The 18,745-nt window shown below is 37.3% G+C and overlaps 1 long non-coding RNA gene across 1 annotated transcript in view; it reads right to left on the bottom strand.

Moving 5' to 3' along the window:
* LOC112954268 overlaps positions 1 to 18,012 on the bottom strand; it is a 45,272-nt gene extending 27,260 nt beyond the window's left edge. The window contains exon 1 of the long non-coding RNA XR_003250678.1: positions 17,963 to 18,012. This is a non-coding gene — a long non-coding RNA (uncharacterized LOC112954268). The remainder of the gene's footprint in view (positions 1 to 17,962) is intronic.
* Between the last annotated feature and the right edge of the window lie 733 nt (positions 18,013 to 18,745).

The following is an 18,745-nucleotide window of genomic DNA, read 5'->3' as shown; positions in this document are numbered from 1 at the left end:
ATCCAACAGGAGGAGATCAAAGGGTTCTAATGATTTTAAACAGAACATTTATAAGCCTCCTACCCAAAAGAAAGCGGCATTAAGGGAGCAGGAAGTAAACGAGTTGAGTCACATTTTACAAACATTTATTCCTGAATTCCATGTAACAGCCTTGTGCATGACCCTGCCTATTGCAAACCCATCCAGTGCCATACATGACCATATTTAAAAAGACCATTAAAACAAACATCAAAACATGCTATTTCAGTTAGACCTGGTTAAATTTTCATACTTCCTAAACTGAGTGTGCACATGCTTATTTTACACGTTTCAATGCAAGCCTGACATCTCTCATTTAATTTCTTCTATGCCTACAGTAATGAAACAAGTCAACTGCCAGAATTTTTCACTCAGTGACTGAATTATAATAACATAAAAGTTGGGAAAGCATCAACTGAGACAATTTACTCGTTATATAGCTAACAGGAAGCAAAATCCACTAATGAAATGCCTTCCTGCAGGGAGCCCCACAAAGCAAGAGAAGGGCAAAAGAAGAGAAAGGTTTCTTCCATCTGCAATAAAAAAAGAAAATTTAAAAACAAAAAAGAAAGAGAAAAAGTATCATGGAGCACAGGGAGAGAGAGGCAAATAGCCCGGCCACCAGCTCCAAACACCTGATATCACCATCGCCCACCAGCATTGCATTCCTATATTTCATTTCATCATTTCATGCTTGCTTATCAAAATTCACACTGAATGTTTATGCAATTTACTCAGCAATTACTACAGACAGAAGAATTGTCTAATTTTCAACCCAGAAAAKGACTCTGAAGAAATACTTAGTGTAAAACACTATTCCTATTCCTTTTCCATCCATACAACTTGTAAAAAATTTGAGTCTTAAACATGGACCAGGCAAAAATATGAGGCAAATGGTGCATATATATATATATGTGTGTGGGTATATAAATAAGTCTCAATATTGAAGCTTTCCTAACCATACACACAACAGAACCAAGGCTTTCAACCCAACACAGGAAGGCTCAGGGACCTATGACCAAGGCCATGAATTAAGCCTGATCTAAATGCAGAATTAATCCATCTTCAGTTATGTCTGCACTGAAGCAACTTATTAAATACCTGAATGGCTGGAGTCACACAGCACAGTGGCTAAGCCTCTGCCAGTGCTTCACTTAACTAGATTCAAACTGGTCTGTGAATATTAGTATGACTTGTGGTGTCAGTGAGCTGCCCATTAAACCTGGCTGTGGCTTTTGCACATCAGGGACCAAAGCCTGGGCAGCTGCCAGCAGAGCAGCCACTGCCTCTATATGTCTGTCCCAGCTGAATATCTCCAGTGGTACTTCTGGAAAAGCACACTCAGCCTACCTTGTTAGGAGGTACTTTCTCTGTCATTGGTAAAAATGAATATTTCACAGGAATGTATTTTTGTTGATGTTTCTACAGGAAAAAAAGTAATTTTTTTTTTTTCACTGCAAAATGCTGTTTCAACATGATGATTTTGATTTTAATATTATAACCAGTAATATATCCATATCATAAAAGTTGCAAGAACAGCATTAAAGACTTCGGCCATAAAAAAAGAAATTTCTCTAAATGGCCATATTAATATTTCTATTTTTTTTTTCTCATTTAATATGAAACTGATGCTTTTAACTTTCCTTCATCCATGAGCAAGAAGAGATATTGCAAAATTTAGAACAGTAAGTTATAATGAGATCAATAAGTATTAAGTTTTCCTACACAAAACAATCAGTTCTTGCCATATTTATACCTTATTTAGTTCTAGTATAATTAGTTTATATGTTAGGTAGTACAGGAGCAGTTTCTTCAGAAATTTGCTATGATATCCTAGTTGATAAAGCTCACAGGTAATATAGAAACTATTATGAAACTATAAAATGTCTACCTAAACAGGTATTCAGAAGATAGAGCTTCTTGTTTTGATGCTTCTTGTTTGCTTTACCTATTTGGACTCAAAGGTACTGCCCTTCAGTAGCTTCAGAGGAATTTTTTGCCTTAAAAAAGGTATTTTGTCTAATGTACTTACCTAACATTAAAGGTTATATTGTGTAAAGCTTTTTATTCTTTTCTTTCAGGGCTAATRTTTTTACTGGAATGTACTTTATCTCAATTAAATAGTTGCTAATGTACCTACAAATAACAGTAATGTTCAGAAAAACTACTACCAGTAGGTAGTAGGATTTCTGTAGAGAAAAATAAAACAGTAAATTCTTTTGAAAAATTYTGCACTAAGTACTTTACAAACCCCAAAAGCACACTGACATCAATAATTAACATATCTGTTTTTTAAGATATGCTTTCATATATTTGTTAAGAAAAATACAGTTTGAGAATATTTAAATGAAAGCAAAAAAGGTGATTTGCATAAAAATGTACGTGCACAGAAACTACTCACTTCTCTGTCATTCTTATTTTATAAGCCTACAATAACTTACAGCAACCAAGTTCYGTATATAAAGGCTTAAAATATGCGATATTTTAAAGAATATTATATACGCTGCCACTCACGATCAAAATAGTTTCCTAATTCTGGAAGAGAAGTCATTAGTATTATAATTAAATCATCAGTCATAGAACATGGCTAATGCAGTCGCCAGGGGCAGCACTGCAGCTCACTGCTGCCTAATCAATCTGTCCTTCCTCCTCCTCCATCACAACCTTCCATATTGACCTTTAGCAAAGGCTTTGCTGATCATTAGATGATTGCATTTAATATGTCAAGCCCCACAGCCCTCCTGACACGATGTCAGATGAACATTGCTTTGCAAAGAGAACCTGCTGGAATTTTAGTCCCCTGTCCAGAGAATGGATTTGAATTTCTTGGTTCTCCTTGGACTCCAAGCAGTGCAAGGGAGGCCAAAATACCCTCATGCAGCTATAGACTTGAGCTCTAACTTCTTTGYCCATATTCTCTGAGGTTTTGCTAGAGTTTGTAGGCAACAACCAGGCTTGACAGCTGAGGAGGGTACAGAGAAGTAGCTTCCTTCCACCCCTGCTTTACATTTYGGCCTAAACTCATACCTCAGATAGTTTAGAAGACAGGTAGGCATCAGAATTAGTCTGTCTCTGGCCCTCAGCTTTTGGCATCATTCTGTGAATATTGAGATGGATTTTTCCCCAGTAATTTTGCAATGGGCACTTGGTACAGTAACAAAATGAATGCTACCATAAGCAGGAAATATTGCCCCAATAAACTCTGGCATTACCGGAGCAAAGGTTCTTGGGGCAAGTTATACTCGATTTTTCAGGGTTTTATAATTGAAGTGTAACATTTATTATAGACTGAACTTAACATGCAGGTCTCAGCAAGAGAAGAGTTTATATATTTTCCACGATCTATAAAACTTGAAAAGAAACAAAAAAGCAGATCACTGTGTTCCTTGCAGTAGTTTGTTTCTCATTGGAAACCCTTATCATTTGGAATACCTTGTGTTTAGGGGTTAGAGGGACAAGCTTAGGAGCAACAGAGTTGTATTCTACTGCCCCTGCAAAGCTCAAAGTGCAGCTCTTGAAGACTGCATAGAGAGTCTTATGCCACATCATCATACCTTTACTACACACTCCATCCCACAGTATTATCAAAATAAACTGCTCTGTTTTCCTGAAATACTTATACAAGGGAGAAATAAAGGTTTGTAGAAACCAAGAACAGGAAAACTTTATTATATTGTCCTATAATATTCAYTTTAAATGGGAGAAAAGACTTTCAAAAAGAAATGCCTTCCTTCAAGCTCTGCTCCTTCTGCACTRAAACAGTCCACATATTCTCCACCTGCCTTGATCTTCAGTCATGCATCTTCTCTCAGGCATGTTTACCTCTTGGAGGGAACTCATCACTACAGCTGTCCCCCAGCTCAGAGCCTCCTTACACAGCCCGGAGTGCTGTGGACACATTGCTTAGCTCACCACTGAGAACAGTCCCAACCCGGACACCTCCACAAAAAGCTAAAGAACCAAAGCAGAGCTAAGTTTTAACATTAAACAGCTTTATTTCAGTCCCCTTCCATCATAGCACCAGTTTCCATTAACACAGAAAAAAGAGCCAGCTGTGAACTCTCATAGCAAATGGACTTTTCAGGCAGTGCTCACCTGCACACGCAGCAGTGTGCATCACCCTGCCACTGAACACACACTCCTACGCTGCTCACAAGMAAAGGGGAATCACCAGCATGCTCTAGGAAATGCACTACCACGCGCTAGGGGAATGCCAGTGAAAATGTTCAGGCAATAAGGATTTTACAAGAACCTTGCTTTCCTCTTTAGAAGCTCTTCAAAAGGTTTATTTTTTAAATATATATATATATCTATTTAAAAATTACAGGCTCCCACTGAATTTACCTAAGCACAAAGCAATTCTGAAAGGAAACAGCATAAGTTAGCAGCTAAGAAAACAGAGAGAGAGAAGGAGCCATTATAAGAACTATAGGACTCTTCTCCTAGCAATTAAAAAAGGATTCCTCATATCGTGTTCAGCAGACCAAAATTCACTCTTATAATTATATTAAATYGTAGACACTATAAAACCTGTTGTTTCACCTCTGCAAGTACTTAATAAAAGAATTTTTCACAACAACTACATAGTAATAAACCAGATTTTATAAGTACAACATAACTTTTATTGACGCCTTTACCTGGAGGAAAAAGCCAAGATTCACCAGGTTTGATGAAGCACAAGATGATTTCTAAATGGTATTTTCTAGACACCAAAATGCAAGAAAGCTSAGAGCTGTAAAAACCTGACAGCTGCTCATGAAGAAGAGTTGTCCTCAATTAGCAGTCTCATCACTGATGATGGACAGAAAGAAAAAATTCACAAACAAGGCATAAAAACCTAGCATATCCAAAAGAACCAAGCCTCTCTCTTGAGATTTCAGTTTTACAGAGATGGTTTCAACACTAAGGATTCAGAAATACAGAAACAACAAGGAGAAATCACCTTGGCTTTAAGTAATAACTACAGGTCTCCAATTCCAGCATCTTGCTTTTATTAGAAAGAGTATCCAATGCTGCAAATGTTTGGCAACATCTGGGCTGTGGGAGATGCTGCTTGGCTATCTCTACCTGATAATCCCAGCAGTAAAACACCATATTCCGTCCAAATCAGACTGCTGTGAACCAACTGCTTTGATGAAACAATTAACAAGTCAACATTTCAGAAAGAAGTGAGTAATCATTACACAAGAAAAAAACACTTGAATTATATGGCCTTGAAAGCAAGTGCAAAGCTAGTAGAAAGGTGCCTGCATTTCACATATTCTCATTTCAAATAAAATGAACTTAACCAAAATGAACAAATGCTGCCACTTGGCTTTGTTCTGGCCAGACCTATCCAGGATCATGCACTGTTGCATGATCAGCAGCAGACTCAGCACAAAGTGACTAACATTCCTTATATGTTTCTTGGGTTTTTTTTTTTCTCTCTGCAGTGGCTAGAAGACACGCAACTGATATATTGCCTCGTAGTAGCATCTTTGGTTTGAGTTTTCATTGCTGTTTTATTTGCTCCCTTCATTGCAATGCATTTACCCTCATTTTTGCTGGATAGCGGTGTTGATAGAGCATAGCATCATTACCATAAGGTAACTTTATGACTATTTGACACACAAAAATTTTCATTTTTCTTCATTTTCCTTCTATTTCTAAAAATAAATGACAGCTCATATTGTGCGTGGGTTCCTTCTCATGACAGTCCAGGCTGCTAACAGATTACTAATCTGATGACTGCTCTATTAAAAGATCTTAAAAAGACAATTTCTCCTTGCCTTTTCAATCACTATTTGGGGAAATTATTTCCAAATATTAAATCATTAATAATAAAAATCACAGCCATTGTACCTAAAGAGATCATTTTCCTTGCACACATGCAAAAGGCACACTGTCCTTCTCCTCATTACCACCACTACCATCATCGAAGCCCTGAAGAGCCAGCAAATTAGGGATCCAAAAGTACTGCTTCATGATACAGGGATGATATCCTAAAATAAGGGAAGCTTTACATGAGAAGAAAACAAAACACAACAGCTTATGATTAAAAAAAGGGAACACCAGAGATTTGACAGGAGAAACAGCATGGCACCAGCAAGCGTTCCTGCCTGCCAGATAGATAGTCAATGCGGTATCCGCTAGGTTTCCACTGATATAGATAAGCAATGCCAGGAGGAAAGAAGTTTGCAGCCAGAAAAAACACTAATCAATACCTGTCCTCTACTGGTTCAAACTCTGGGGACTTTTCTTACACTCGGTTTCTGTGATCAAGTGCATCACAAGCCCGAGCATTCCACAAGAACATCTAAGTTAGCTTGCTCAACAGAATTATCTTTTTATATAAGTGTGGAAAAAAAAAAGTTATTTACTAAAGAAACAGCTCCTCTAAACATCAGCAGAAGTTACCAGAAACCTTCTCCTCACACAGCCCAGGTGAACCATTTGAAGCCACTCAACGAGCACAGGTGGCTCCATTTATGGCCTCATTTGTACTGAAGTAATTCTAAGGGCCTCCACCTGGGAGATGACCTTGCTGCCAGGTACTGCAGCAAAAGCTCTTCCAGAAGGCCATTCCTTCCCTGGAAATTTTGGACAGTGACAAATACCACTCTCAAAGAGAAATAAAGGGCAACCCAACCTCTCTCAGAGAAAGGCCCTAGGGAATCTCTGCTGCTTGGAGGCACTGCTGTGGTCCAGATGACAATACTGAGCTCCATGGGCTCATCTGCTAAAGGACAAGGCAGAGCCTGCAACACAATGGTCCTGAAGGTCTCCTTCCCTTCTAGCTCCTGCCTGAAATTCAGTATTTGGTGTCTCTGGAGCTACCCCATGGGTCAGCCCGGCCCTGCCCTGCTGTACTCAAGGCACTGGGCCCTCAACCACTTCTGCCCCAGGTGGACAGAGGCAAGGGGAAGCAGCCAGCRTGGCACCTCAGCATGGATGCCTCTCCCCCAGAGCCTCCAACCAAATAAGCAGTAACCACAAAATTACAGTGCTGCTTAATTACATCAAACACCACTTCATTTGTAAATCTCCCTTAACTAAAATACCCCATCCAAAATTCCTAGCTTTCTGTCTAAACATACTTTAAGCAAGGTAAGCTTGCAGAGTGCTTAGAAAGTTAATTAGCGTAATTAATAAGGATGACACATTCAGCTTCAACATATCACACACACTTGTGAGTACTGCAATTAAGCAAGGATACAGTCCACCTGTTAGCAGTGTCTGCTGCAAGCAGGGGCCCTGCCAGCATGGAAATAAAACTGCTAGGTACAACCAGCCCTGCTCACGCCACAAAGTTGAAGCTACTGACTTGAAAAAAATATAACCTTTCTGAAAAAATATAACCTTATTTCCGTATAGATGATAAAAAATAACAAATAAGCTATTTTTAATAGGCCTACAGAAGATAGAATGAATGAGACAGAAGACTATGAACTGAAGCTAATCAACGACAACATGTGGCCAGTATCAGGGCAATGGAACAGTAGCAAGCAGCAGTACTTGTGCTGGTGTCCTGTGGGAAACATTATTCATCTAAGAATGAATAATGTYTAATTCCATATAAAAGCATTCATAAACTGAAAAGTTAGTCAAAATTATATTTAATCTCATTAAACCAGGCAACATTATCTTAGTACTTACTTCAGAGTAAGTTGGCACAAGAGAGTAAAATTCAAGGAGCACAGCAAAAAATAAACTGCATAAAACATCTAGCAATGGATGTGCATGGATTACTGTCCTCTGATTTATCTCATGTATTGCACTGCAGGCAATGGCCTGAATTTTGTTCAATGAAATGAGCCAACARGGTAATTTGAGCCAAGACCTTTATAACCCAGAGGATAAAGAATTATCTTTATTAGATTGAACTATATTGCTATAGAAGGAACATAAGACATACTSTTAGCAGAAATGTTAATCTTACTGGAGCCAAACAAAAGGCTGCAGAGGCACAAGCACCAACACACACCCCCATATCCACTGCTCCATCTACAATAGCATTTYAGTTGAGCTCAGGAGTGCACTTGGAATGAAAACTCCTGGTTACTGCTGTGCTTGGATATGCCACATTGGGCACTCCCAGAGCTTTCAAACAGGATTCATTTTGGATGAAACCAAATGGGATGGTGAGCTCCAAGGAGCTAACTGCCATCCAGCTCATGGCACCCTGGGAGCCAGCTGGAGACAAAAACCCTGGACACGTATAACATGTGCATGGATCCTCAACAATAACACATCTATATACAAAATGTCTAAGTATAAATGTACATATACAAACTGAGCGTGGAGAATCTTTCCAACATATTGTAGAGTACATCTGATTTGGCAGTTAATTTTTAACACTGATATGGTTTGTTTTACAGCTAAAAGCTGTTTTCCTCAGCCTGTATTTAACAGTTTACTTCAGAAAGTCAATAGAATATACCCAGGGAAAACTAAGTTTCTTGAAAACTCAGTTGCTTTCCACATTTAGTACTTGTAAGTCTATTGAAGTCAATAACATGTGTGGGAAGAGAAAATGACTTAGTATCTCTAAGTAGGCAAGAAGATAGATTTCAGTTTTGCTTTTTGCTTRGTACTTAATTTTCCTAGTAAACAAAAGAATACAGTTTGACAGTATTTTAAACCAGGCTTGACTACAACCACTAAAARTTTAAGACACTGATTACATTTGTAAAACCAGGACCTTTTCCATGTAACACTGAATATTGTTTGCACTACATTATATGATAAGATATATTAATCAGGAGGTGAGAGGAGTCACCTTGGTGCATGTTACAGCAGTGACTCGATTATATAACCACAAGTATATAATCATGATAAATTTCTGAAGGGTAGTAGAGTCACTTCTGTCCTTCAAAATATTTGACTGGAAACASTAGAAAGATTTGCTGTTAATCTATGCCAGAGGCATTATGAAACCTGTATGGATTTCTTTAGGGATGAGTATTTAGATAGTGCTCTTAACACATTGGTTTATATTTCTAGTCCGTGTCCTGATGTTCCCTGTAGAAACCATTTAGATGATAGAATCAAGGAAAGGAGATGCAAAATTGCTGATGACAGTGCTAAGCAGTAGCGCAAATAATTTMGAATGACACAGGAAGGATTATGAGGGACCTAGCCATTTAAAATTACCAAGTGTTTGTTGGCATTCAGTGCAGAACGCTACAAAATTAACTGAGGCATCGGAGATGCTAGTTGAAGGACGAAGAGGTGTTGGATAACATCCAGACAGACAAAAAAGCTAACTTCTAACAATAATTGACAGTTACTCAGAAGCTATGTGTCAGTACTCTTCTTGGGTGTGAGAAAGAAAAATCAAAAATAGAACGTGTTATGTGTGATTGTAGGATAGTCTACCATTTTATTCAAAGAAATTGATAAAGTATGAAGGAGGATAAAGAAATTTAACTAGGCAAAAAGATCAAAGAGTAAATCAATGATTGGAAATATACTGCTGGTTTGTATTGAACCATAGCTGTAAGAAATGATCAGTCTAATACATAAAGGCATTTCAAGAAGCATAGCCACACTATATGCCCAATAAAATCTTTTTCTTGTGCTGAGATCACTTTAGAAAACATTAACTGTAGGAATTAGAATCTCTAAAAGAGATCAAGGACAATAGGTAGCACAGGACAGACTTAGCCTCTGTGCACTTATTATTCACGTTAGAAAAGAGATGAGACAAAATAAAACATTTTTTAAAAGTTAAGGTTTTTTAGTTAAAAGTAGAAATTGAGTAGAAAGTGAGATTTCTGTGAGAAACAGAAATGGTGGGYGCATTCAACTTGAATGGATCAAAATGACTTTGGGATTATTTCAACAAGTGAAGTATTAACAGAAATCAAAAGCAGTCCTGAGTATTCCTCCCCACTAATTTACTTCCTTGGGAAGCACAACTCTTTCCTTTCAATATAAACTTACTTAGACATCACACTTGAGCTGTCACTATTCCAGTGACACTTCCTTCTCCCCCACCACCAGATAACTGATTGCTAACCAGTTGTGTCCCAAAGCTGGTGGCTTAAGCCACCAGTACAGCAATTCCTCAAGAATATGCTAATCCTGAATTTTCAGTCAAATRCACAGCAGACTGTAAACTATTTCTAACATTTATGTGGGGAAGCTGTAATAGATATCAGTCTGAGGATAATTTGGGAGACTGCTAMACATGCCATTTTTTCTGCACCAAGAATGACTACAGTCTGAGATGAGCTGAATCTTGAATTTGGATATTTTCTCCCAAGAAATTGTTGCAGAAGATTATGATCATGTATCATTTTTAGATGGATGGTTTCTGAAGAGAACCTCTCTAAGAAAAATTATAACCATTATATTTCCCATGAAATTGTGTTTCATGGCATAGCTAAATGAAATATAACTCTGCTTTCAATCCAAGTACCCAAGATCTTGAGGGCTAACAAATACAGATATCCTTCAGATGTAAACACGATCCTTTTTTTTTAACACTAATTTTTTTTTTTTTTTTCATCTTCATGAGCTTAAACAGCGTAACTCAGTCCTAGCCCTGCATGGGCTAGGGGATGCCACCYATCGCCACTCAGCCCTCTTGCCAACAGCACCTGGAGAGCGGCTGCTGAGTTGTTCAAAGGGACTCCCTTCTTTCTGAGCATGGGTTACACCTGATCTTGCCACAATCTTCATATAGGATCCTTTCTTCAAAATTTACACAAAATGCCATGAAGTTATCTGTGAAGGCAGGTRGCAAATTGAGCTTTTAACACCCCAGAGAAGATATTCATTCACTTTTACCTCCTCTGATACAACAAGATGCTGAAGCATGGCTTACCCAGGTAGCAGAATCAGTCTTATTGAACAGGTCCATTTCTTTGACATTTAAGCAGGGTAAGATTTCCTGATGGTTAATACTCAAGACCAGAACAACAGATTTGCTAGTACATCTTTTGAAAGGCAGGAAACAGGGAGAGGAAAGAAAAAAAAACAGGAGAGGGAAAGAAGCTGGAATCCCTTTTCTGTGCCCCTAACCTCTGCCTAGGGTAAAAACAGAGCATCAGAAAACATCTGCTGGTTCAGAACCCTCGGTGGTAATAAAATACGGTCTAAAACAGGATTACATTACAGGTCACCAAAAKTTAAAATCAAATAGCCCAGTATAAACCATATTTTAATATTAGAAAGGACAGTTTTTGAGGCCAGGAATAAAATTATAGCCAAGTTTTTAACTGATATAAGAAGCTCAAAAAGAGCCTGCAAATAGACAGCAGAAAAGCASTGACATGAGATTGCCATCTGGCCTTCCTTCTTCACATACCAAGAGATATTTCAGGCTGCATGGCCAAAAAGGAGCAAGAGGGGATGAGCCACCTCTTCAGCATCTCCAGAGCTGCTGGAAACTTAGTACCTTTGGCTAATCCCAAAAGATACTCAAGCCCTGTAAGCTAGGGGCAGACAAATGGAGACACAGCTAGGTCTGTTACATGTGGCTACTTCTACAAAAAAACAACAATAACAACAACAAAAAACCCACAAGGGATCCAAATTCTAGGCTCTTACTGCTATCATTTAGAGCAATATGATTCCCTCTGTTTTTTCTTCCCTTAGTACCTTTTATTCTCTTCTTTCTAGCAGACGATCTGCCTTATCTACCAAGATACTTTTTTGGAAAGACTGGTAGGAACCTTTGCCCAGGAAGGCAACTCCAATCAACCAATTTTTTTTTTTTTTTTTTTTTTAACTACTCAGAAATGTGTAGAGTTTTTCATGATCTTTGAATGTTTGATGATTACATTATAGTATATATCTGTATCTCTTCCTCTCATGGAAGGTACCATTTGCATCAGACAAACCACATTTCCAGCTCTTTTTAAGAGATGCCCATGCTGATCATAAGATAAAAGTTAAAAGCACTGAGACAGAAATCCTTAGTCCAATTTATTTCCTTTCTATGCAGCCTCAACGTGCTTGGAATTAAAGATTCTTCTGAGGTGAATAAAAACACTTCTGAATGTTAATACTTCAGGCAACTGTGATTTCTTATTCTCACGAATAACACTCATTCTAAAGTTTAATCAAAAATCTTTGAGACCGACAGAAGCRAAACAATAGAGGACAGTACTGCTATACATCCTGTGGGCTGTATAGCTGAACTATTTTAGTACTTAACAATGTTAATTCCTGGGGAAAAACAGAACCTTGTTCTCTATAACAAGGGCACTTACAGAACGTTATTAACACAGATATGCAGGAACAAAGAAGTATTCCTAATAAATTTGGGAGGCATATATTTTTCAGTTAGCCAGCTATTCTTAGTACATAGCTCACAAGAAAACYTCAAGTCCATGGGGTGAAAGTCTCCTATTAACATGTGATAGCCTTCAATCAACTTCCTTACGTGCCCAAACATTAAGCTATTAGCCATGTAAGAGCATGCTCAAAGAGATCTCTATTTTAAGCATATGCTTTTAGGAAYTATATTTGCCAAGACTGCTATTCCTCTTTTAAGCAGTAAATCTAGTCCCATTTCTTCACTGTGAGGTTGACAAAGCACTGGAACAGGCTGCCCAGAGAGGTTGTGGAGTCTCCTTCTTTGGAGATCTTTAAAACCCACTTGGACCACAGCCCTGTGCCACGTGCTCTAGGTGACCCTGCGTGAGCAGGGGGGTTGGACTCGATGACCTCTGAGGTCCCTTCCAACCTTGGGGCATTCTATGATTCTATGATTCTTGGGAAACAGCAAGAATAACCACTGCTCAGAAACAAGACTGTAGGAGCAATAGTAGCAGATATTAACAGAGTATTGCAATAATCACCATTTCCTGCTGCATAAAAAAAGGAAAGAAAATTAACATTTCTTCTGTCCYCAAGAAATATGAAGAACCTCCTCCCATGTAAACTTATGAACAGAAGAAAGATATATTATATATAACCTTGAATTGAGCTTAAAACACGTTCATCTCCCATTCAGACTGGGAAACAGTAATATCTCTAATGAGATGTGGCCCATTTGGCATCAAGATTCACTGCCCTGCCTAGTAGGACTAACTGATTAAAAACATCCTGGCGTTCATTAATATTGTCCCCTATCTTACATTATAAACACTTAGATAAATGCCTGTCATCAAAAATACTTGGCTGAACAACGTAAGACACAACTTGCCTTATACTCATTCCAAGAATTTGCAGCTGTAGATTGAAAGCAGTTGTACAAAACTGCTTCATAAGGTTCTTACATTGAAGTGACTTAAATTGACCATAACTTTAGGAAATCTTTTCTTTCTTATCTGCCATCCCAATAGCGCTCGTCAGTACAAATGCTGGCACTACTTAGAAATCCTGCAATCCAATGTACATATTGTGAGAYAGCATGTGACATAGCAGAACAAAAAGCTTAAAAATACTCATACTACCATCCAAAACAAGTTGCTAAATCATCTCTGCTTTTYTACTATGCAGGACTCTAAACTTTGGCCTTAAAGAAAAATAAACCACCTGCTCTCACAGTGTTGTGCAAAACTTCTGGTAGACAGCTTTGACTCTCTCCTTCCTTCCTAAAGGACMACCTGGTGCCTCTGTTAGTCATTGTGCTCGACTCCACGGACAAATTCATTCACCTGTTTCCCTTATACAGTCTTTTTATTCATGTATTTACTCTTCTGTAGCCTCAAGAAAAAAAAAMCAGCTACCATCAAAGAAGCTCAACTAAAGGAAGCAAAGAGCCTCTTTGAGGTTGTTTTTATAACCCTTCATCAACCACACTCCTCTACAAAGCATGAAGCAAATACTGACTTTCAACAAACTCTGTCTCCAAACCTGGCCTCTTTTCTWTTCCTGCTCAAGACTGATGGGATTCATGTGCAAACACTCCTCCCATCTGCAGGCTGAGTCAGCTATTTGCATGACAGGCTTTTGGGTAGTTCTCCTTATAATATCTGAATGTATATCACAAGCTCTTCTCAGCCTTTACTCACTGTGAAATAGATCTATCTGATCACAACATTTTAAGCAGTTGCTGATGCTCATGACTCACAAAGATTTGCTAGAAGAGACACAGCTTTTAACACACATTCTTTTTTTAGTGGCAGCAATCATTAAAGCAAATTTTCAACATCYAAGATAATTCTTTTTATTTGTCATCCATGTGTGAAGTGATTCTGGTTCCCAAAAACTACTGGGTTTTAATATGGCTSATTTTATTCCCGCTACGACAATCTCTAGAAATGCTCAAATTATAACCATATATGAAGACCTCTGTAAAACATTGTTTTGTTTCCCTCATCTGTCAATTCATCGGAGGGGATGCAATTTGTTTCCATCCTTCACAGTRTGCACTACCTTAATATGTTAAGATGGCCCTTCTAACATAAAAATTCTATTAAAAGGAGACTTTAYATAAAGTTTCAGAAGTTAAATTTTTTTAGCTGAAACTTACTGATAAAAGTAATATTAAGCAGCACAAATTATTTTAGTCTATTTTGAAATAATTATTATTTGTTCATTCTTAGAATAGAGCAAGAAGAAAAATAGAAAGCAGAAAATGACACTATTGTCTACCTTAAAATTCAAATAGTCTCAAAGAAAGCATCAGAGATAGCTTTGCATACAAGCATTTTGAAATAGAAATAACCTAAAACTTTGGGTGTTTCTTAGCACATTAATTGTTTCGATTCTGAGTAGTGAAGTGCTACATAACTGTTCTGCTTGCACAGTGCATACAACCTATCTGAAACACAGAAAGCATCAGAAAGAACTTTAATTATATGTTTCATTAACTTTCAGAAAAATAGTATGCACCAGTGACTTACAGGCACTGTAATATATGCTGCTGGGTGCTTTCTTTCCCTAGCCCAAACTAATTTATTCTCTTTCAAAATGTCTCCTTGTAGTGGGAGGAAAAAAAAATGTTTTGCACAAAGTCTAAGTCAGGTAGATTTCTTCTTTTATTTTATACCACYGCTGAAGAAAGAAATGGATAGTCTGTATATTTTTGTTAAGTAACATTGCTAACATATTATGAGCAAGCTTTACTTGAGTATCACCACAGCTGCTAAAGGATATGTTCAAACACGTTTTGAATGTTCAAGGAAAAACACTTTTTTTGGTAATATGAAGACTCCTGACTGTCAGTTTGTCCTTTAAAATCCAGCTCTTGAAAATATGTCACCTCCATTTTATTTCAGTTCCATTACTCATTCAAGAAATTAAATGGATATATTTTTGAATATGTTAAAGGAATTTGGCATGTAAACCACAAGAAAAGCAGTTTCATTTTTTTCAGCCCATTAAGCCAAGCCCAAGACAGATCATTGAGCTCCCTATTGCCTTAGCTTGTAAGAAACCAAGRAGGTGCTAGAGGAAAAGGTAGAATGTAGAAGAATATAGTACATATGTTACTGAAGGTGGTGATAACCAGGTGGTGTGTGAGAGCCATCTCTGATGTGCTGAACAAACCACCATAAAAAAACAGAATATTAGTACTTAYTACACTAAGAACAAATATTGCTCAGAGAGCATAATTCAGGAGTATATCCTCCAAAAAGGCACTGCATATTCATAAATACTTCATTGTTCAAAATATAAAGGACAAAATTTGAAGCAGATGAGCATTTGTKGTTTCAGTTTTGATGAAAAATACATTAAGAGAAAATACCTTTTAAAATTCATATAACTTAAAGCAAATTTTGATTCCAAAATAAATTTTAAGCAGCCCTAGTAGAAATCCATCATAAAGATATATATCCCAAAATATGTTTATTAAACTCATGTTATAATTTTCAGTTCCTATGGTTTATCTTTACAGTAACAATATAAAACCAAATATGGGGAGCTGATGGAAAAAAAATCTTTACACTATGTTCAAACAACCCCCAAGAACAGCAAGAAAACACAAATGACTTGAACTACATGGAACATGGAATAAAAAAGGATGCATTTGTAAACCAGCAAACACTTAGCTCTATGAAAAGAAATACCAAATAATCTCCATCTCTCTCACGTCYAATATCTCCCATTAATCCTAAATCCCAATTAGTACTTCTTACTGGCTTTAAGCATATATTTAAGTTACATTAATATAGTGTAGAAGAACTTGTATAAAACCAGGTCTATTAAACTTAGCTAAATCTCTGGAAGGTCTCTCAGGGACTTGTCTTTGCATCGTTCAACTATTAGGCACTAAGTATTSAGCAAGGATGGTTTCAGGTTCTCCCTGTCTGCCTGCCCCCACCTTTTCCCTTCTACATAAGAAATTAACCTCAAGATAATTTTGTTCCCGGCTCCTATTTTTGACTTGATGAAGTTGGTTTTCTAATCAGCAAAGGTGAACTCAAAAGTCAAGTGCAATCAGAGATTATTAAGCAAGAAGTGATTAAGACAGGTATTTAAAGGCAGCAACGAAAGCCGCACTAGTATAAAAAGCAAATACTTTTAAGCTGAGAACAAACTGTTCACTCTCTTAGTTTTTGTTTTCCACAAACAATTTAAAAAGACATTGATGTGCTTCTACTCCATCCTTCCCTTGGAGAGAAAACATTTTCTAGAACAAGTACAGATTTTAACATATAAAATGTTTATGATATCTGCTATTATCATTGATTTTCAAAGTCTGCATAGAGATCTAGTCCTGAACAGGACTAGCAAGGCAACTATGCCAGAATTTGCCATCCTGAGACCATCTGCTCCTCAGTCAGTGCAAAGTAAAGAGGGAGCTCTCGATGGTGTCCATGCCTCCCCAGGGCTTCCATTCGGTCCTAACTAGTGTCTTTTTTGCAAAGGAGGAGACAAGTTTCATACTTTCATGCACCTCTCCCTCAAATGCATTCAGATAAGTTTGTGACAAAATATTATCTCTTCTGAAGCATCTCTCCAGTACATGTAAAAATGGTAGATATACTTTCTTTTTCTGCACCCCAATCTTTCTTTTTTTCCAAATCCATTTGGTTTCTTTTTGTGAATACAACCAAGAGATAGGGGATGTGCTWTGGATACCTTGATCCCCCTTTTTCCTAGGAATCAGGCACTCTCAGTATAGTACCTTTCCCATGAGGTGCCACAGTATTTTAGCTAGCAGAGAATAAGAAAGTATAGGATAGAAAGTCTAGTGCAGTGATGACGTCTGAGGTAAAAGCTGAACCACACAAGAGACAAACTTGAATTGTCTTGACTTGGCCAAGTAAGGAAAGCAGAAAAATAAAGTGATTTCCTAGCAGACAGCTCCACTGAAATGGAACTGTCCATTCCCCAGAAGTCCTAAGTGAATCTGCAAAAGCAAATTTGCAAAAATTTCCCTAGAGGAAGGAGTTTCACCAAAAAATATTCATAGTRTTATACTTATAAACTATCATCATTATACCTACAAATTGCTTAAAACCTCTGTTTCAAAATTCATGAAGGAGCTCCATCATTAGGACACCTCTTGCAGAGCTCTGGAAAGTCACATTGCTTTCAGCTGAATTGCATTACCTGCATGGCAAAGTTCAATTCCCATCTTTTCCACAGGTGCTGACKGCATATGAACTTGTGGCAAAAAACTTGACAATATGACAGCATTTCTGAGTATTTAAAGAACCATTTGTATGTCCTTCCAGGTCCTCCAGTATTCAATTTAGTACCTCTAAAGTCCCTAGACTAAACACCTGGATGGCCCAGACATCATGTTATGASAAGTGACTGTAGTGGATTGTTTTCTGTGCAACATAAGCAATAAATATGATCTTGCAATTGCAGAAAGGATGGTTTGYTTAAATACATATTCTTTTACATATAAACTCCTAGTTTTCTCGTTTTTTAGATTTCAACCTTTCACTCTTTCTAAATGTACTAGATTTGCTCAACATAAGCATTGTTTGTTACATTAAAGGAGAAATGAGAATAACAGACTCTGCAGAGCAGCAGATGTGATAAATATGTTGGTATGTTTTCACCCAATTTTTTTTTTTTTAAATCCTACTTCAATCTACCTGCTTACCTTTTCAGCACTGATATCATCCATTTTTCTGTCCATGCTTTAGCARCTTCACACATTTAGATTTAAATATTTTACCTGGAGAAATTATAAAAAATTCAAAGGAAATATTATTGATCATTATTTCCAGTAGTTTTGCTTTGTACTTGTATTTTATTAGCTATATAATTAAAAAACAATGTTCTCTGAAAATAATGYGCTAAAAATTTATATTAACGTACAAATTAAAAACTAAATTGCAATTTTTGAGGCCTTTGGGGAATTAGCACATGAAGTTCATTTTCCCCATCTCAATACAGATATAAGTAAATTAAGGCAAGTCAATATTCTCCAAAGGCAATTTCATATACACCGCCTGCCCTGATTTTTCAAATATTACTCCACAGCAAGGAACACATTGATGTCATTTGGAKGCCTTGYGAAGTGTAGTGCAAAGGAAAYAGAAAGATTCCCTCTTTGCTTTCTTGCTTTTTGACTATTACTTTTTCCTTGTTTTTTTCTAATGATGCTTTTACTCCTGGGCTGGGACTAAGAATGAGATAAAGACCAAATAGTTTAGTTGTAAGAACTCATCTGCTGCACAGACCAGCTCTTTAAGTTAAAATTTGTTGAATATAATCTTTTTCAAACTCATTTGACTGCATCTGTTGGTCCTCAACAACCAGGGACTCGCCTTGATTTGGATCATCATAATGCAGTTTAAACTCATAACYCTCAAGGCTTCCCTCAAGTCTGTACTACCCTCTGGGAAGTTAGTGCCCATACTTGAATGGGGTTGAAACAGCA

The sequence above is a fragment of the Nothoprocta perdicaria genome, unplaced genomic scaffold, assembly GCF_003342845.1.
Source record: "Nothoprocta perdicaria isolate Ctin4 unplaced genomic scaffold, notPer1 scaffold_5, whole genome shotgun sequence".
Lineage (NCBI taxonomy): Eukaryota > Metazoa > Chordata > Aves > Tinamiformes > Tinamidae > Nothoprocta > Nothoprocta perdicaria.
The sequence above is the reverse complement of the archived record's forward strand: the minus strand, read 5'-3'. Positions and strand labels throughout refer to the sequence as shown.